The sequence below is a fragment of the Perca fluviatilis genome, chromosome 5 (genome assembly GCF_010015445.1).
Source record: "Perca fluviatilis chromosome 5, GENO_Pfluv_1.0, whole genome shotgun sequence".
Classification (NCBI taxonomy): Eukaryota; Metazoa; Chordata; class Actinopteri; order Perciformes; family Percidae; genus Perca; species Perca fluviatilis.
Window position 1 is genome coordinate 27,294,039 of NC_053116.1, and position 21,236 is coordinate 27,315,274.

A 21,236-nucleotide genomic window follows, 5' to 3' on the forward strand; every position below is an offset into this window, starting at 1 on the left:
GTTTACAGTGACGAAATGCTAACTTTAGCATACTACCGGCACATATGGGTACTTTGCTAAAACTCAACTTTTGGGGGATAGAAACAGACGATCCCATAGAAGTCAATGCAATTTGACGTGTGTTTGGATCATAATTTTGACAAATGTGTGTGGATTTTTTCTTGCTTGTAACAGATGGTTTGTTTTATACACATGTCTAATGTTTATTGTGTGACTTTGCCTGAACCTGAGCGTTCCACGATACCTGGAGCCAAAGTCCATCTATCAGGATCTATTTTAGGACATGGCAAGAGGACAAAACGAAGACCAGAGTTTTTGGATGTATTGCTGGTGCAACAAACTACTCAGCAACTTTTGGCATAGTTATTAATTTAAAACAGTTTGTGATCACACTTCTGAATAGGAAATTGTGAAAAAGCCTAGTACCAAACATAAAGTACATCCGAGACTGATGGGAATGTCGTTAGTTTTGCTGGTATTTAGAAACCAAAGTATTGGACAAATGAAAACTTTGACTTTATGATGTTGATAGAGGAAATGTAAAGGGGTCACCAAAGTTAATACAATTCATCCGGTTGGGAAAATGAGATGTCGGTTTCCACATTTAATGGCGATCCATCCAATAGTTGTCAAGAAATTTCACCAAAAACCTCAAATGTAAACCCTTGGTGTTGAGCAGGTTGCACTTAAAGTACTTATAGAACTTTCTCCTAAAACAGCTGCCTGCTGCATCTGGAATCAACATTGAGAGCATTAAGAGTGAACCAAACGCTAAATCTGCATTCTGGAAAACCAAAACAATCAGCTAAAGGCACTATGAATGCCGTAAGAGCTGAGGGGAATGGCAGGGTTGCTTGATAATTCTCTGTTATCACTCAAGGTGATACCTTTCACATACACATAGTTATTTGATCAATTGTTAATATAATAATTTTGATTACAGCAGCTTTAAAGCTAATGTCCCTCCTTTAAATACTTCACATCACTGTGTGTTTTAAATATCTTGATTGATACTTAATGTTTATGATACTGTCATTTTATAATTATGGTCTTTGAAGTACCACATATCATAATAATATCACTTAATGGTACCTTCTGACGAGTTGATATATTATGTATTCACCAACAGCTTGTGATATTGTGAATCAACAAAAGACAGCAATTTTATCTGATTTCCGTCAAAACCCTGTTAGTCTGCCTCTCTCAAGTCTGTCTGAAGTAGCTTCAACTTGTTTTCTGTTGCTACAATGAAAAGATGTCAATGCATTTAGGGAAGTCTTCAAACATTTGATCAAGCATTGTTCGTTTGCTGACAGAAAAATTCTCAAAAACTATCTCTGAAGTTATATTTCTGTCTCTGTCTCCTTTGTTTGGAGTGGCTGATGTTGTGTATAATTTTTGGCTGATGAGGGAAGTTAGATCTGGGGTAAGGTAGCTCCAAAAGCTCTACCTAAACCATGCTGGAATATTCACAAGTGTGGAGGTAATTCCTTCTGCAGTGTAGGCATGTAATAGTAACACTCATCTAATGGGCTGCAGTTGAGTAAAGTTATTTTAAATCCTGTATTGCTGGATTTTTGCTGGTGTGTTTCTGTGTAATTAATTGCATCTTTGCCGTCCTGGTGCAAATGCACAAGATATAAACACAATGGGGTTCTGCTTGTTAAAACAAAGCTCCATTGGCTACTACTGGTTAAAGCTCCACAAGGTACCTTTAGCTGTATGCAGACACTGTAGCTTTCCCTTGTACTGTATTTTCCATGTATGATACTCAATGTCAACATGATCAAATGAACCAAAATTAAATGTATAAACCAAATTTTGCAGCATGTATTAATGTCAAGCTGCCACCCAGACTAGTTTATAAAATTAGATACAAAATATGTCCCTGTTCTGTTTAACATCTTCAAACCTGAGCTTCACTTGGATCTTTTGTAGGTTAAAGAGTTTATTAAAATACTCCATATACCCATCTGCCATATTTTAGTTAAGGTTAGAATAATGTAACTGAAATGGAAGTCTCCATCTGTCTGTCCTTGTCCATTGTCTAGAATCATTGAGGGGGGACCCCTTATTAACTGTTACACCACCAAACTGCATACTGGATTACGGCTGCTCTCCGTCACTTTCGCTACAGTACATTCAAGAACAGATGAAGAAATAGAGACCGGAGATGTTACATTGTAGCAAACTCAAACATTTCAAGCATCAGCGATGAAACTTTCGTAAAGAACGCTTTTGTTCCAGGAAATGGCCTGATCCCTGAGCTGTTAGCAAATAACTTGACGCTAACTATGTCATGACAGGTGTTATGCTCACGATCCAAGGAAGCACAGTGTCGAGTGTGAAATTGTTCAGATGAGCGGTTCGTGAAAGCTGCAAGCAGCGCTACCCAAAGCCAAGCAATTGGCCCTTTCCCAACAGACGTTGGGCCTGCACACGCGGGTTTCCTAAATCTGAAGAGTGTGCTGTTCCTTCCAGCCAACTAAGTACTTAAATAACAACTGGGCCAAATTTGAAAAAACTGCTTGGCAACCATGGTGATTTTTTATATACAAAAGTTGCAATGATGTCAGACCGTGTGGCTTTATGTTAGACTTGATATATTGTACTTTAAGAGGTTGGAATAAACTCTCCTGGATAACAGATGCAAGTTATGTCTGTTTTAACACATTTATATTCTGCCCTAGCAACATATCATATAGCTTGCACAATGGTAATTCCCCCAGGTTATTGGTGTTGGCGGTTCATTCCAAATTGATTTTGTTCTCTTTTCATATTAAAAGATAAATGATTTGACTCTCTCAAACGATGGCAAAAGCAGAGCCGGAGGTGTTTTAATGGACACCTTCTTCATCCGCGGCTTTGTCAATAGTCCACGTAAACACTCAGACAACAAATCTCTGTGTACACTCTGTCTCCCCTGCCAGCTGAACGCTGCAAACAGACCAAACAGAAGGTCATGATAATATACCTCAAGTCGTATCCGTTATTTTCTGTCGAGCTGATACCCAGGGGCGATTCTAGGATTTAACCTTTTGGGGGGCTCAGCTCCTAATGAAAAGTTGATTGCAGTTAAGCTAGGGGGGTCCGGAGACATGCCCCTGTAAGATTTTTTTTTTTTTTTAAACCCTTAAATCATGGCTTCTGGTGAGTTTTGGGGAAAGAAATTGACAGATTGGGACATTATGATAAACTATCAACAGATTCAAGGCATCTGCTGTGAAAAAAGGTGGAAAAGCATGATTATTGTAGCACACATACCCAGGGGTGTTGGACTGGGGGGAAAAAGGGGACTGAGTACCCAGGGCCCTCATGTGAGGAGGGCCCAAAAAGATGCTAGAATTAATAGCTGTGGATGAGTGGCCCATAGAAAATACCTTTCTACACGGCCCAGAATTTTGAGTTACACCCCTGCACATACCTTGAACTGGTAAAATAAGCCTTAACATATTTTTAGACAGGATTATTCATGTTTTTTTTTAAGTCATTTTCATCTTTTTCATTTACATCATTGATAGAAACTGATATGGTTATACAGCTAAATTATGAATAATCTAATCTAATAATGCCTCTGAACCAGATTTGGAAAATCCAACATCTATTTTTCTTAAGAGTCTTCCATGAAATGCATATGTAAATATAATGTGAATGGAATCTTTTAAGTGTTTTAAGTATTTTTGCCCGTATAATATATGTCCACTTTCTCACCTGGTTCTTCCAGGTCCCTCTCTTTGTCCACTCTCTCTCCATCCTTCTCTCTCTCGCTCCATCCTCCTCTCTCCCTCTATTCCTCTCCCTCCGTCATATCACTGACAATCACATACAAAACATTTTGTAATCAACTAGAAAATAATCTTCAAATAAAAGAGAAAACAAAACACAGTAGTCCTACTATATATATATATATATATATATATATATATATATATATATATATATATATATGTCTTATAGTCTACCTTGCCATTTTCTCACCTTGTTCATCTTGCTCTCTCTGCCCTTCTCCCTCTCTATTCTCTTCACTCCTTTGTGCTGTCAACCAGAAGGCAAATGCAATCAACCAATCAACAGAGAATGTATGTGTAGGCTACCAAAGGTTATAAATTCACCTATTTACAACATATGTGAATATGGGGTTGCTGTTCAGTGCAGTGGGATAATGTTAAAGACTTATCTTATACTTTCTCACCTTAATCTGGCTGTTTTCTTAAAAAAAGAAAAAAAAGAAACGTATATCCATCTATGTGGAAACAGACTGTGGGTCAGGGTTTGTTGTTCCAGTGTTTCAGTTCTGATATGAATTAGTCTAATGATCCGTCAGGTCAAATTATTTATTTTTCATTGGCATTGACAGTTAAAAATAAGAAATCTCTGATAGGGAGGTAACGGCAGTGGCGGCGCTAGGGTATTTTTAGCGGTGCTCATGCCGTTACAGCAGGCTAGCACACTTTAAAAACTTGTTGTAGGCTACTCCTAAGCTAGCTATATTTGCCTTCAGTTAGCAATTTAAGCACAACAAAATTGGACTCTGTGGTGGTAAGTAGCTAGGCTAATTCAGATATAATTGCCATCATTGTGATCAGGGATCACAGATTGGTTCCACAAATACTACACCTGTAGCCTACTTAACATGGTCATTTGATTAGATTTAATTTTCCACTCCATTAGCCATACCTTTTCAGTGGTTGAAAGTAGCCATACTCTGACGACCGTTCCCCAAAGTTATCTGCGCAGACTGAACAGTAGGCTGTGGCGCCTTCATTCAGGGAATCGCAGATAGGCTGTTGACTTTAGGCTACAACTGAGCTGAGCCTGTCGTCATGTATCTTATTCCATCGCTAAAATCAGGTTTGCAAAAGTAATAAGGTTTGAGCACTAAACAGCTGATACCCATTGTTGTTTGTAGTGACGTCTCGGGCAAGTTGGCATGTTGACATGCCCTGAAATTACCTTTGTCAAGTTTGTGCCCGCTTTCCAGCTTGTTTAGATGATTTCGCTTTTGTTATTGCAAAAAACAGGAATCAGTAAAAGAATGTCTTGGGGAAATTTTACAGGATCAAGAGAACACCATGTGCTAACAACTTCCCTGTGTTTGGGGGGAAGAATAAAATCTAATTAGCCAATACAGATCCTGCAGTAGCACTACCTGCTTCTAAGAGGACAGGAATGATCAAACAAAGACAGAAATGGCACTCTGAAGCCCACATTTCTTGTCTGGTTAATTAGAAAAATGTGTCTCCTGTTCAAATAATCTGCACTACTAAGACCAGTAATACAGAGAGGCAAAGACTTCAGACAGGGATTTTGCTATAACAGTAATTGTTGATCGCAACTGGGTTATATTTCATGGTATTCATCACTTTCTTTAAATTTAAGAAAATGTTTATTTATTTAAAAACTCGATTAATCTGTTTGAGGGCAATAAAGTTCATCTTGGTACTTTTACTTTAACAGAGGTGTCAAGTAACCAAGTACAAATACTTTGTTACCTTACTTAAGTAGAAATTTTGGGTATCTATACTTTACTGGAGTAATTATTTTACAGCAGACTTTTTACTTCCACTCCTTACATTTTCACGCAATTATCTGTACTTTCTACTCCTTACATTTTAAAAATAGCCTGTTACTCCTATTTCAGTTTGGCTTTTTTTCATTACGGCTTGTCATCGTTCAAAAACACACACACCGCCCACACACACACACACACACACACACACACACACACACACACACACACACACACACACACACACACACACAACTATCCAGATAAATCGCGCCATCTGGAGACTGAATCTGATTGTGGTTGGATGAGAAGTATAAACATATACCATTCCGACACCATATTGGTCTGTACGCGATCCATCGCACCTGCACAGACCCGGTGCTAATACGGCACCTTAACGACCGTTATCTACCAGACCGAATAGCAACGCGGATTTCGGTGCCTTATTTACACTCTCAGAAAAAAAAGTACAAAACAGGACCTTTAAGGTACAAAATCTTGTCACTGGGGTGGTACCCTCAAAGGTACATTATTGTACCTTGAGGCAGAGGAGCAAATTTGTACCTTACCTCTTTGTACCTTTTAAGGGACAATACTGTACCTTTGAGGATCAATAATGTACCTTAAACAAAGGTACAATAAAGTACCTCTGGAAAAGGTACAATTTTGTCCCATTAAGGTACCGCCCCAGTGACAAAGCCATTTTGTACCTTTAGGTGGCAAAAAAGTTCCTTTTTATTCCTTAAGAAGTGAAATAAAATGGCAAACAACTAACTGAATTTTAGACATTTATTTTAGTCCTTAAATGGAAAACAGTTTCATTCACAGATTCAAAAATAATTCATCTCACAACCATACGATGTAACATCCCAAAATAAAATGCCACAATGTTTTAGGATGTCATGTCTGATATAAAGAACATTTTAAAAAAATTGAATAATTTTTTTAAGAAGCATTTAATTCAACAACTGACAACTTCATACTGCCACTCAAAAAAAAAGGAAAAATCTTTTCCTTCTTTCAATTTCATGAACATCACTAATAAGAACAAAACTATCATGCAGAAAAACATAATATAGAAACATAATAGTCTTTTATCAAATACCAAGCAAAACACTTCAGCACACCACACCAAAGTAAAATACATTATAAAACAATAAAATCATAAGAGTCACTTAAAGGATAAACTACATGACGCTGAATGATGTCTGTGTTTGGATTAAAAAAACACAAGCTTTGAGCTCATCCACAACGCTCTACAACACTGTTGGAACGTAGGTTAAAGTACGGCTCACAGCTAAAACATATCCATCTAGCTTTGCTTGTCCGTTACGTTCACATCAAAGTTTTGGTTTAGATGTAATTTTGAAACCATAACTGGATGACCTTAAGAAACTCACTCATTCAATTGTATCGACTAAGCGATTGGTTGATTTAATCGACAAATCTGTAAATCTGAGTTTCTCCGCAAAGAGTCATGTTAAAGCACCACTTTGATTCTTGTTTTTACTAGGGGTGGGAATACAATATCATCCGATACGTCACGCATACAATATTATTGCAATTTTTAAAGATATTGCAATATTCTGCAATATATTGTAATTTATTACCTTTTTTCCAACTTCCATTTTTTCCCAATCTCAAATTATGTCCCCAAAAGAAAACTTTGTCAACATCTGTTTTATCTAAAGACAAGAGATACATTTCTCTGTTTGCTCATCTCACTTCAATTGTATTGCTGCAAAATGGGATTGTCAATCAGACAAACTGACCAACAGATATATCATAATAAAAGATCCATACTTGGCGTCTGTGTATCGATACAGTATTGCCACGGAAAATATTGCGATACTATGCTGTATCGATTTTTTCCCCCCACCCCTAGTGTTTACCAGAGATGTGCTCGTACGTTTCTTGGAAATAAGTCATTCAGCATGAAAAAAGCATCAAACATGACTAATGGACTAAAGAGATCTAAGTTGACTGAGACCAAAACCACCGATTAGTCCACTAATCGACTAAGAGGGAGCAGCCCTACATCTCACATGGTAGGTGGATTTACCATGTCTTTTGGTGCTGGTGGAATCTGTAGATACTGCATTGCTACTCCCTCGCAGATGAAAAAGAACTTCAGTGAATCAGATTTTGTTTTAAGAAATGTGTATGTACACAGATACCATTTAGAATGTGTAAAACAAAATCCAGAAAACAAAGGAATGTATGGAGTTTGTGGTGGACGTGTATTTGACCAATTAGATTACTTTGACGTCACATCTCTTCCTCCAGATGTCATGCATGATTTCTTGGAGGGTGTAGCATCGTTGGTATTGAGGCTTGTTGTATGTAAAGCTCATCAAGAAAAACATATAACCATACAAGAACTAAATGAGGAACTAAGAAAGATGTCTATTGGACAAAATGATAGGACAAATAAGCCTGTGGCTTTCTCAAAAAATACTTTACATGGATCCAGTGTTGTTGGATGTGCTTCACAGAAGTTTATTCCCCCCTTCTTGATGCTCACCGGGGTACCTGAAGGCTAATGGCACCGCTTGTAAAAATAAATAAAAAAGACTCTCCTCTTCGTCTTCTTGACCAATTAGTTTCTGAGTTTTTGTGTGTGTTATGGAAAAAGAGTTTGGAAATGTGATAACTCCAAAATGTCATTACTTGATCCATTATTCTAGTCTAATGTTGTCCCTACGGTCCTTTACGGTTGCATGAGATTTGAAGGGAAACATCAGCAGACTGACTGAATCCAGTTTGACCACTGCAGGGACCCTTTGAGTGAGCACAGTCCTCCAGTCAGCAACATCGTGGAATTGTACAGTAGAATGTGCGCGTCGGTGGCTGATTCTGCAAGAGATCATAAAGTAGTATTTACTCAGTTGAATTGCAGAAATCTACCACAAAGATTAATAAAAAACAACTTTTCAAATATATACATTTATAGACCCACCAAAAAATACGCAAATTGCACACCTCCCCAAGTATGACGAGAATGTCATTTTTCTCCCTGAACAGGATCGGCAACAGCAGGATTGCAGCTCTGAAATCAATCCCTGAAAAATAAGTAAAAATATAAAAGAAAGTGTATTACGTGAATGTACAGTGCATTTTGGTTGGTTAGGCCTTATCTTCTGAAGACAAATAGAAAAGAAATTAAGCTTAAATGGCTCCACAACACTAGGGGTGACCATTGCTGATCAGTGAGTTACTTACCAGGGACATCTTCGGTGAGGGCAGCCTCTCTTTCCTCCAAAGCCAGATCTGCAAGGGGAGATTTCCTTTGAGTCAATCTAAGCACTGTGGGTACTAGGACCTTAAAGCCATCTTCGAATCTTCGGCAGATATTCATTTCATCATGAAGCCGGCCCATTTCCTGAAATAGCTGCAACACAGCACAAACAAACGGGAAACATGTCACAACATTATCATAGGATTTTAAAATTAAATTTCAAAGAGAGCCTTTATTAATTTAATATGAACTCCAACACAAATGTAGGGAAATAAAACATGTAGACAAACCCTGCATGGACTCTTAAATAAAACAATAATCTTAAAATGTAGGGAAATGTAACCATACTGTTAGTTACTAAAGCTGTAACAGATGAATGTGGCGGAGTAACTAGTAACTAAAGCTGTAACAGATGAATGTGGCGGAGTAACTAAAGTAACTAAAGCTGTAACAGATGAATGTGGCGGAGTAACTAAAGTAACTAAAGCTGTAACAGATGAATGTGGCGGAGTAACTAAAGTAACTAAAGCTGTAACAGATGAATGTAGCGGAGTAACTAAAGTAACTAGTAACTAAAGCTGTAACAGATGAATGTAGCGGAATAACTAAAGTAACTAGTAACTAAAGCTGGAACAGATGAATGTAGTGGAGTAACTAAAGTAAATAGTAACTAAAGCTGTAACAGATGAATATAGTGGAGTAACTAAAGTAACTAGTAACTAAAGCTGCCATAGATGAATGTAGTGGAGTAACTAAAGTAACTAGTAACTAAAGCTGTAACAGATGAATGTAGTGGAGTAACTAAAGTAACTAGTAACTAAAGCTGTAACAGATGAATGTAGTGGAGTAACTAAAGTAACTAGTAACTAAAGCTGTAACAGATGAATATAGTGGAGTAACTAAAGTAACTAGTAACTAAAGCTGTAACAGATGAATGTAGTGGAGTAACTAAAGTAACTAGTAACTAAAGCTGTAACAGATGAATGTGCGCGAGTAATTAAAGTAACTAGTAACTAAAGCTGTAACAGATGAATGGAGCAGAGTAACTAAGCGTAACTAGTAACTAAAGTAACTAGTAACTAAAGCTGTAACAGAAGAATGTAGCGGAGTAATTAAAGTAACTAGTAACTAAAGCTGTAACAGATGAATGTGGCGAGATTAACTAAAGTAACTAGTAACTAAAGCTGTAACAGATGAATGTAGCAGAGTAACTAAAGTAACTAGTAACTAAAGCTGTAACAGATGAATGTAGTGGAGTAAAAAGTACAATATTTCTCTCTGAAATGTAACCAAGTAGAAGTAGAAAGTGGCATGAAAAGAAAAGACTCAAGTAAAGTACAAGTACCTCAACATTTGGACTGAAGTACAGTACTGGAGTAAATGTACTTAGTTACATTCCGTGTAGAGTGTGTACACACTAATGCATAATGTTACATTACATAAACTACCGGAGCCAGGTGAATTCAGATCCAGATAAAAACTTCTTCAGTAGTAACCTTAAAGCTAGATGATATGTCTATTAGATTAGAGAGTTACTTTCCATGGTTTTTAGGCCTAACGTTATAACAAAGACATAACACATTACTGTTACCGGTACCTTGATTCCGCCGTAGCCTTCTCTGAATGTACCGGGACAGGCTCGATGGTTACTGTCACGGTTTCTTTCCACTGCTGAACAAATCGGTTGAATTTGGCTTGCTTCTTAAACAATCCTTCAAAGAGGTATGAAACACACAAAGAAAAACAGCACTTGTTAACCACCACTGTGGTAACAGCATAATGTAATGTTACACAACAAGCACATTAGCTATGCTGATACCTAGCTAAGTCACGCTTCTGTATCATGCTCCAGACTGTAACGTTAACGCTGGAAATGTCTCTCTCTCTCACACACACACACACACACACAATATAACGTAACGTCAGGCCTATCTTACTTTTTTTTCCAGGACAGCAGGGAAAGAAAGTTAAAACCATTAACGATAGTAATCGGGTTCTTTTGAGAACAGCAGCTCACGCTAAACGTTAACATTAGCTCGAAAGGAAGGTTATAACCGTTGGTCGGTTCTGTCAGTTAAGGTGACTGGTGTTGTAATTTTACGTTAGTCCACGTTAACATTACATGGTTTTACAAAAATGTAAGACAGTTTTGGCCGACAAAATAAAGAATAAATCATAATTTCAAACCCTGACTGGCTACCGATAGTCAAATTCTGCCCAAATGGCTTTGCTTTAGCATTAACATATATTTCAGAACAAAAGACTGTTAGGCGGCAAACACGCTTTTATCGTTCTCCTCTGGCGCAGTCCCGCTAACGTTCATAGCTCGCGTTAACGTCTGTCAGAACAAGAGACTTTTGGCGGCAAAAACGTTTTTTTCTCCTCTGACGCAGTAGTTTTGTAGTGAACATTAACGTTAGCTAGCTAGGTACCCGAACTCAATGGTGAACTGTACCGTTAGCTAGCTTAGTACCATGTAATAACGTGTAGAATGGCAATATGGGACATAATACTACTAGCTAATGTTTTAATTAACTAGTTAAAGTTAATAATGGCAATCATCAATGTCGAGTGTAGCTAGCTAGCTAATGTTGACAGAGTATGAACTTGGCTAGCGCTAACGGTAAAGTTAACTTCCAACTTCAGAATATTAACACCACAAACACTGATTAAAAATTCATAATTTACCTTTTGAATTTACTTGCTCCTCTTCAGTGACCTCAAAACGAAGTAACTCCGTGATTAAATCCTCCGTTGATAAATGTCCAAGCGCCATCCTCCGACTTGACACTGACGGAGACTGACAGTTGGATAACTGTTGATTCACTCATGTATCCTTCCGCTGCAATATTTTATGCTTCCGCCCGAGTCGGAGCTGTCGTTAGCCTGTAGCTAGATCCTTTCAATAGAACACAACTTAAAGCGTTAACAATTATTTATCTGTTTCTTCTAAATATAAATAGGGTAAAGGGTTTGAAAATTAAATTCTTCAATTCGGTTTGTGAATATAAATTATTACATACTCCTCATTAACATGATTAAAAATGATTCAAAGGGACACTTCACCAAAAAAACATTCTGATTTATTTTGCCTACATCCCAAAACTTTACAGTTAATAATTTAGTTTGACAATTATTGAGTTATTGATTTTGATAGTATAGGTTAACTTGTATTTCTATAATGAGAGATGACATTGCTGCTGTGATGACCATCCACAAATTCCTGCCGTTTTACATTTAAACATTAAGGTACAAATATGTAAGGGACAAATATGTACCTTACACCTAGAAAAGTCCACAATTTACAATGGAAGGTGCATAATTGTACCTTAGAGGTGCATAATTGTACCTTAAAGGTACATTTTTGTACTTTTAAGGGTACATTTGCCAAGTTTGTACCTTAGGGAACAAAAATGGACCTGTATTGTACCTCTTTTTCTGACAGTGTAGGTGCTACTGAAATGCCTGTGCTTCTCTCTGATGCTCCGAAAACGGACGTTAGAGGGAACTGAAACATCGCAGCACGGGACGCTAGTTAACACTACACTCAAGAGCAGATAATGTTAGCCTACCGTTAGCTAGCAGCTGGAGTAAACACGGTTAAAATGCTGACAGCTAAACGGTGTAAAAGTGTGTCTGTAGTTCACTGGAGAGGATTCTAACACCAGACTGTAGCTGCCGTTGTCTGAAAAACACAGACTCAGAGATGTGTCACCTTTTTCAGCCCTTCTGAGTTTGCAGGTATGATTTTAATATAACATTATTATAGTCATTATGGCCTTTAGAAAAAAAAAAATTTCTGGAGGTGGGGTAGTGCACTATAGGCCCCTGTGGGGTGGGCTAAGCTTTTGTCCTTAATGGCATTTTTTTCCCCCTTACATTACTTTTACTTTTATACTTTAAGTAATTTTGAAACCAGTACTTTTACACTTTTACCTGAGTAAAACGCTTGAGTTCATACTTCAACTTCTACAGAAGTCTTTTCAAACCCTAGTATCTATACTTCTACTTGAGTAATGAATGTGAATACTTTTGACACCTCTGTACTTTAATATATTGCCACTGTAAAATAATGGTTTTTTTTCTGCATTTGGGGAATATACTGTAATAAAGTATATCTTTTAACCCTTTCACATAGAGGGCTCAACCAGGGATGATTTTGAAAGGGTTAATTGCTATTAAAAATTTCAATTGATTGACAGCCCTAATTACTATACTTAAGTTCAATTTTAAAGAAACATCTTGAGTACTATATTGTCTTTTTTATTTACAGCTATAGAGTTGTGAAGTAGGGATGCAACCATTATAGATTTTGTTGGTACGATTATAGTCTGAAGAATAATCATGGTTTCACGATTGTCACGATTATGCATTAATTAAGTTGGCAACAGTGCTGTCCTTAAGAAAAAGTTGGTCCTTTTAAGTTGGAGGAGCTTCTGTCACAGGGAGATGTGCATGTGCAGCATGTTGCCAGGGATGAAATGCGATGAAGAAATTTGTTTGCAGCCTTACGTCCCATAGGGGATAATAATAACTTAAGTTAAGTTAAATTATGTTAAGTGGTAACATCAGTGACATGTTTGAGCTGTGCAGAGTTTTGACTCGTACGAACGTAACGCTATCGTCAGCTAGCAGCATGGGTTTGAATCCAGGTTGTTCTGGGCCTATCTGTGTGTAGTTTGTAGGTTCTCCCCATGTTTGCGTGGGTTTCCTCCGGCTGCTCCGGTTTCCCCCACCATCAAAAAACATGTACTAGGTTCTCCAGTCAGATCTGGAGTTGGTCCCCAGGCGAAAGAAAGGTGTAAATGGCTGCCCACTGCTCTCTTGAGGGATGGGTTAAATGCAGAGAATGAATTTCGCTACATGTACGTGCATGTGACAATGAAGTACCTTTACGTTGTTAGCTAACTGGTAACATTGACAAGCTAACAAACACTTAACAACGTTAATAAACAAAGTCGCTAGCAAGCTTACCAACTTGGGTTGAATTCCCCGTTGAAGCTTCAGCCATTGTGAGGTCAGGGGCTGGCTCTGCTCTCTGTCTTCCTGGTATTTGCTTACTTGATGTAACATAAAAAAAACGAATTGCAGCCGTAAGTTATCCCACCCCGGGACACCATTATACATTCTGACAGTCAATACCCGGGGTGACCGGCGTCTGATGTGCCGTGTATGTTCGCGCACGCAAGCGTTTATGTTGTCAAGGAGGTTTAATAAGAACTGCACACACTGCTACACATAATGTGCAGTCAGTTAACAGTTGTAGAGGAGCCTTTCCGATTAATTAGCTGTGACATTTTAAAGCGTGGTTAATGGTGAAATCGGTTAATCGCTGCATCCCTATTGTGAAGTGGGCGGTATCGCTTGACTTTTGGAACTGCGGTCACCCAAAATAGCAACCTCCACATACATAGCTCTATAAGTTACTATAAAGATTTTACATATACTGTTAAACATTAAATAACCCACTCTATACTAAATGTTACTTATATGTTAATGCATCAGTAATAACAATAAACATTAGGATAATAATATTAGCACTGAGTGAGGCCTGTTGGGCTCCATTATTGTGGTATAGTATTTTTTGTTTTAGATACTTTAAGTACGAAGGTTTTGCTGGTAGTACTTTTTATGATATTTATGGTATTTTCCAGGATTAAGGTTTAATCCGGCGCTGTGTGTTATTGTTTGCCAACAGATGTGTGTTATGCGTTATAGCACAGTTGCTACTGTATTTTCTGCATTAAATCCCATCAAACTGACAGTGAAACAGGCACAACATAAAACTATGCATTTAATAATGAGCCAATAAAACCATTGTGACAGAGGAATACAAATACCCTTATTAGCAGAAGATTATCTTCAAGCAGGCTACATTCAAATAGTTTCCTGGCCTGTGTGCAAAGTGATGCAACAGCAGCCACAGGAAAGCTATTAAAACACTGATACACTTTTTAGCTGCATGAATGCTACCAGGCAAGGGACACAGGAAATTCATTTTCTTGTTATTGCAAAATTATTCAAATGAGAAAACCGTCAATAATAAGACTCCCACAGAGAAAATCTCCCATAACAGGTCCAGTGGGATGAGAGATTTGATAAGAGGCTGCATCCTGCTGGCACAACATAATAAAAGGATTTTTGGAACCCAACGGGTTCAGTGTCGTAGATGCTCAAGTCCAAGATGGATGCAGTGGAGCCAACCTTTCTTTTTATGTCCATCCATGTTTTTTTTTATTGACGTTTTTTTACGACAACGCAGCACTAAATACAGTGATTCACTAACCCGTGCTAATTTTTTCCTCACCTCTTATGGCCGCAGTGACAACCCAATTTTCATTAAATATAATCTGTCAGTTTAACATTTGCTGTAAAACCCAATGGGGCAGAGACAGGTATTGTGCGAGTTTTAATTATCTCACGATAGCCTCCAACAGCTGCTGTGTGTTTATTTCTCTTAGCACTTAAAGGAATGCTCTCTATTTTTTCCCCATAGACAGCCCGCTGTCATGTAGTGTGGATTTTCTTAATATCATTCCTTCCTGTTTCGTTATTTTATCCTGTGAAAAAAAAAAAAGACAGAGTCATTATGATCGTCATGCTCAGCTTGCCACTGACCTCATTGTATCACATTGTCAGGGCTGCAGGCACAATTGAAGGGGTCTGCAATGCCGAATTGCAGATTCTGTTGTTGCAGCTTTTAATTGGTGTGAAATTACTTTTTTGGTGGAGGCATAAGTATCTGACTTCACTGGGAATAATTGAGTTTGATATGGTTGACAGACACCCCCATGAAAGTTGGCCCGACATAAACAAAGAAATGTCAATGGATTCCAGCAGAGGCGCCATAAGGAAACGAGGAGATTGTCGTTAACCCAGATGGGCAGTCACACCCTAGTGTGTCCCATTACATGTGTATGTAATAAACCAGACTGGGCAGCCTGCCAGTGCAGTTATAAATACTTGATTATGTATTCACCTTTTGTGTACAATAACATGTCTAACTGCACGATGAGGAAAGAGAGGTTGCTTTGATTCATCTGTAAGTGTCACTGAGTCTTGTCAAAATCTGCCCTTTTAGTTGTTAGATAATGACATCAGTTAGATGTCTATAGATGGTTGTCTTCTGTAAAATATGAAAACAGGCGAAAAGGCCATATGCTGACCTTTTCTGCACATGTACTGAGCTGTATAAAACCCCAATTTGACTTAAATTGCTGCTTTAGAGCATGTCATCTTGTTTTCACTGGCTTTTGCAAGGTACTTGACCAAACGTATTGAATCAGTCTGAACAATTGTTTGACATGGCACTCAGACTTCCTCTCAGAGAATATTACATCACTTCTGCTGGGGGTCTGGAGGTTTAGTGGAAAGTTTCACCCAATAGCAATAACAACAGTGAAATTTCCTGCTTATGGGGAAGCATGCTGAATTATTTCTTGAGCAGAAGATTTGTCGGTAGGTGACGTAGGTATATCCTATTATTGTACCACCAGGTGTTGAAATTCCTGACTTTCAAAGCTCTTCAAGCTCAGTTCTTTGTTGATGGAATTTGAAATGTGGCCTGTTAAAGCTCTAATGTCGTGTGCACAACAAATCAAAGTATTTGTTGGCAAAATCGTAGGCCTCAGACACCCTACAACAGTGTTCATTAAATAACTATAAAAAGAAAATAATGCAAAAGTAAAAGCTAAATCTGAATCTTAGGCCAAAGCAAATACTGCAAGTTAAGATGTAGGGCTAAAATATATGCAAATTAAATATAAATTAAGTAATATAATTTGTGTAAACAGTATTACAAATGAATAAAATTGAATGTAAAAGGAATATAGTTAATGTTTATATGAATAATGACAAGTAATAGATATATTATTATTTATACAGAGGTGTAACAGTTGTGAAACATTAAAGTAAGTGTAAGCATATATAGTATGCTGTACATAGCGCATCTTTCATGTTCGTAGTAGTGGGCCAGTGAAGATGTTGGATATCTTTTTTTGTTTTGGAGCATATAATTCAGACAGTGTTGTCATATCACAAACAGAAAGTGAGGCGGTGTTCTACCCATGATGGCTATATAATAATAATTGTGTAGCCTGCGAAGACTGAAATAGAGCTAGGCATCGGAGGATGCCACCTGGAGGTCTGCTGGGCTGGTATGAAGAGAAACACTGCCGCTGCATATCACGTTAGAAGAGAAACACCAAGCTGCTAATCAAACACTCGGTCCAGGTGGCTAAATGTAGGTTGCATTTACAATACTGTGTATCATTTGACACCTTTAAATAGCACTAGGTGTAGTGAGATATAGTGTAACACCATAGTACTCCCTCATGGGCCTTTACTTGAGCTTATTTTTATTTTGTATGTGTTGCTTTCACAGTGGGGTTAATGTTTTAAATAGTAATGCATTTTAATTTAATTAATTTAATTCTATCTAAACTCAATGCAAAAATCCCAATAGTGGCCCCTACAGACTGAAATTTTCACTATAATACACAATACAAAAATCTTAAAGTGAACAAGCTTGATGATTTTAATGACTAATGAGAGGATGAAGCTTTGTCACTAGAGGAAAAGGTTTGGTTACCTTTTAGCACAAAATTAGTGACATAATTTGAGTCCGTGTCGTTTGCAGCTGAAGACTACGATTTTGAAAGTAAAAAGAGCCTGGGGGTGTGGAGTTAGAAATAAAGTGAGCTTAGCAGACCTACTGTAGCCCGCTCTCCATCTCTGCTTGCTCTGCTAGAGGCTCAAGGCTACATTAGCCGCTAGTAGCACCACCCAAGACACCCAAAAATCTCACCGAACAGAATGCAGTCAAATTGCATTGTGGGTAATACTGTAGTGTTGCCAGGTTTTGACAAGAAAAGAAAGAACATGTGGAACCAAAAACAAAATATCTGTGGTTCTGCTGCATTGATTTTGATTTAGTCTATATTGACGGTTCATTTACGGGATAGTTCCGGTGCCGCTGGAGGCTCCATCGGATGTCCCTCATTTTCGGGCGCATGTGCCTCACTTTCTGCTTTCTTTCTTTTTTAGCAATGTTTTTATTTACTTTTCATTACAATTACAACTTATTGTATACCTATTATATATGTACATTTATAGTTATTATTATGTAAATAAAATGATAACTGTTTAATAGATAAGACATTTTTATTGGATTTGATACTTCACATTTTTTAGGCTATTTCGACTAATTTTGGTAACGTGACTTTAAGTTGCTGTGGCTTTAAGAGAACACAGGGGGCGTATTGGTTCCATAAGTTAGTGAGCTGAAAATATCAGGTTTAACTAGTTGTGGAGTCTCACGGTTTTGTCCGTGACCGTGTTTTTTTTTTTTTGGCCATCCTGTGGAACCTTTCCTTGTGACACTTAATTAAATATTTGTTTGTGTTTTAAACCTTAAAATGGGCTTGGAGTGGATGATTGTATTGGATACATCAAGGGCGCGGGGTAGGCCTATGCCAGGACTACCAGCTAGCTTGCAATTTTGTACGTAACACTGGTCAAATGGTTTCCAGATTTCCTCATACCCCAGGCACAGTACATAAATGTTCATTTAGCCTCATTGCATTTAAAACAAAGGTCCGCTTACTGATTACTGATTTATTTATTTAATTAACCAGGAGATGTTTATGTCTGCATCAGACAACTATATTGGAGTAGCCTTAAATTAGAGTTTGCAGTTTGTTTCTGAGATGTGTCACAGGTTTTTTTTCCAATCGTTTTCTGAAATGTTTTAAGTAACTTCTGCTTTCTTTGTTTTGGTATTCTAAACTCCGGTCAATTTGGGAAACATCTTCCGAGCTAGAACCGACAATGAATCTCTTTTTGAGTGTAAAATTCTCACACACGCGACAGCCATTTTAATTCCAGAGCTTGCCTCCCTACGTGTGTGTGTGTGTGTGTGTGTTCTTGTTTAACTATATTCGTGGGGCCCAAAAACCGGGAGTCCAGTATACTTGTGGGGTCCCGACAGCTTTGTGGGGCCAAAATGCTGGACCCCACAAGTTTAAAGGGCTGTTTGAGGGTTAAGACTTGGTTTTAGGATTAGGGTTAGAATTATGTTATGGTTAGGGTGAGGGTAAGGGTTAAGGTTAGGCATTTAGTTGTGATGGTTAAAGGGATACTTCACCGATTTAGCATTCAGCTTTGTATCAGTAGAAACCCGATAGTATTTCTGAATGACCGTGCCTCCCTCCCTCATGTCCCCCTGAGACGAGAGATCTCTGCATTTGGGGCCTGGAAAAAATCTTCCGATGACGTAAAATGACGATTTTGCGTCATCGGAAGATTTTTGGGCCAGAGGCAAGGACTACAGCCCGTAGTAGGATCTACTTCGTGATGTTTTCAACACGCCCACAGGGGTTTGACTGCCGAGTTCGGCCGAGGTATTCGAATGAAAACGACTGTCAGCCATCTTGAATCCTCGCTAAACAGGCTCTCGGTTTTCAGCAGAAAACATTTACAACAATTATCTGCATTCAAACTACCGGACGGTGTGTAACCACCGGAATACATCGGTACAGATCAGAGAATATGCAGGAAACGCTATTACAGACGCAATACCGGCACACTCACGCCGCAGCTCTTCGCACGGAGACCAGCGGTGTCGCTTCAATGCCGCTAGCCGGCTAGGGGACATCCTCATTGGCTAGGTGGAAAGCTAACGCTAGCTGTCCACCTGTCCCATCCATCCTGCTTGCAAGTGTCTGCTCATTAAACAACAAGCTGGACTACATCCTCCTTCAACGAAACACCCAACGTGATTTCAGTGACTGCTGTGTTTTTGTTGTTGTGGAAACATGCCTGAACAACAGTGTACCGGAACCGGGACTATCCAGCTACCAGGCTGCTCTCGCGAGGTGGGCTGTGTTAAACGGACTGGTGTAGAAATAAAATCCAATTAGCTACTGCTAACTGCTGGTGGAGTGTCCGCTCATTTAGACCACAAACTGGACTACATCCAACTTCAACGAAACTCCCAACGTGAGTTGAGAGACTGCCGTGTTTTTGTTGTTGTGGAAACATGCCTGAATAGTGTACTGGACTGTCCAGCTACCAGGCCTGCTAGCCCTCCGAGCTAGAGATGCTCTGTCGCCAGGTAAAAGAGGTGGGCTGTGTTAACACCGAGTAGCGCAGAAATGTGGTGATTTGTATCCATTTAACTGCTAACTGCTGGTGGAGTTTGTGACTGTTAAATGCCGACCATTCTACATTGCACGCTAATTCACGGCTGTGTTTATGCTCGGTGTTTACAGCCCACCAAGCGCTAATGCTAGTATGTGTTAGCTGCACTTTACGGAGCCTATAAAGTGTGTGTACTAAATGTAGCCTGTTTCGTATGTCGTTTTAATATAATGTCGTTGAGTCACGATGAAACGTTGTTTCATGTATATGGTTGAAATAAAACACGCTTGAGTTGAGTTGAATGCCTCGGTCTGTCTGTGAAGCGGTAGGCGTGGCTTGGGAGTGGACTCAAAGCAACGAAGCAGGTGCATTCTGGGATTTGGTGTTTTTCATCCATATAAGACCAAAACACATTTTCTGGCTTTTCTCGGCCTAGAAGGCACCAATTTAAATTTTTTTTTCACATTTCTACTACATAAGTGACCCAATTTAAAGATATATTCAGCTTTCCAGCGGTGAAATATTCCTTTAAGCTTAGGGTAAGGGTCTAGGGAATGCATTATGTCAATGACGGGTCCCCACAAAGATAGTGCCGCAAACCTGTGTGTGTGTGTGTGTGTGTGTGTGTCATCAGAGAAAAATGTGGTAACTACCACAGCCCTACAGGTATGTAGTTGAGAGCAAAATGAAGGCTGAGTTAAAAAGTGAGTGTGGTCCAAGCAAGGGCTTTGGAAGTAAGTCGCTAGGAGAGCGCTTTACGACCCTGGCCTGATTTGGCATCGTAGCTGGTGTTATCCCATTGCAAGATGGTCTTCTAGTTTAATGTTAGGGAAAGATTGTGGTCATGCTTAAAACAAATCCAAACGATAATGCTAAACGGGTTTGTTAAAATTACTACTTGTATTATCGTGAGTAAACTAAAAATGTTGGGGGGAAATCTGCTACATTTAGCATCCATTAGCACAACTACATCTGAGCCATGGTGATTGTCACTTCATTGAAACCAAGTCAAACATATTTATTTACATATTTTTACTTATATAGGTGGTCCATTCACCGGCCCTGTCAGCCATTTTAATCCAATGTTGATGCCACTGAACCACCAGCTTTAATGCAGAACAGACCTGGCATATAAACAGTTAGCAAAGCCATTTATCTTTATTCAATCAAAAACAATTGCCTCCCTATTTCCAGATCAAGTCACCTATACAGAGAGAAGAACCTTCAAAAATCCCAGAAGCGTTGGAAAGCACATATCTGAATATGAATATGTTGATGTTAAATAGCTGCCAGAGATTAAGCAATAAAAGCATGCACACACACACACACACACACACACACACACACACA

General features: G+C 38.6%; 1 protein-coding gene and 1 long non-coding RNA gene across 4 annotated transcripts in view; both read right to left on the minus strand.

Moving 5' to 3' along the window:
• mgll (monoglyceride lipase) overlaps positions 1-21,236 on the minus strand; it is an 84,992-nt gene that overhangs the window by 38,058 nt on the left and 25,698 nt on the right. The gene's annotated exons all lie outside the window — the stretch shown is intronic.
• LOC120558937 lies at positions 8,354-11,522 on the minus strand. Of its 2 annotated transcripts, XR_005639209.1 has the most exons (5): positions 11,436-11,522; positions 10,345-10,459; positions 8,732-8,900; positions 8,469-8,571; positions 8,354-8,365 (listed from the first exon to the last, which is right to left on the minus strand). It is a non-coding gene; the product is annotated as an uncharacterized LOC120558937 (long non-coding RNA). The 2 variants fall into 2 exon arrangements; XR_005639208.1 differs by lacking the exon at positions 11,436-11,522 and having other exon boundaries at positions 10,345-10,495.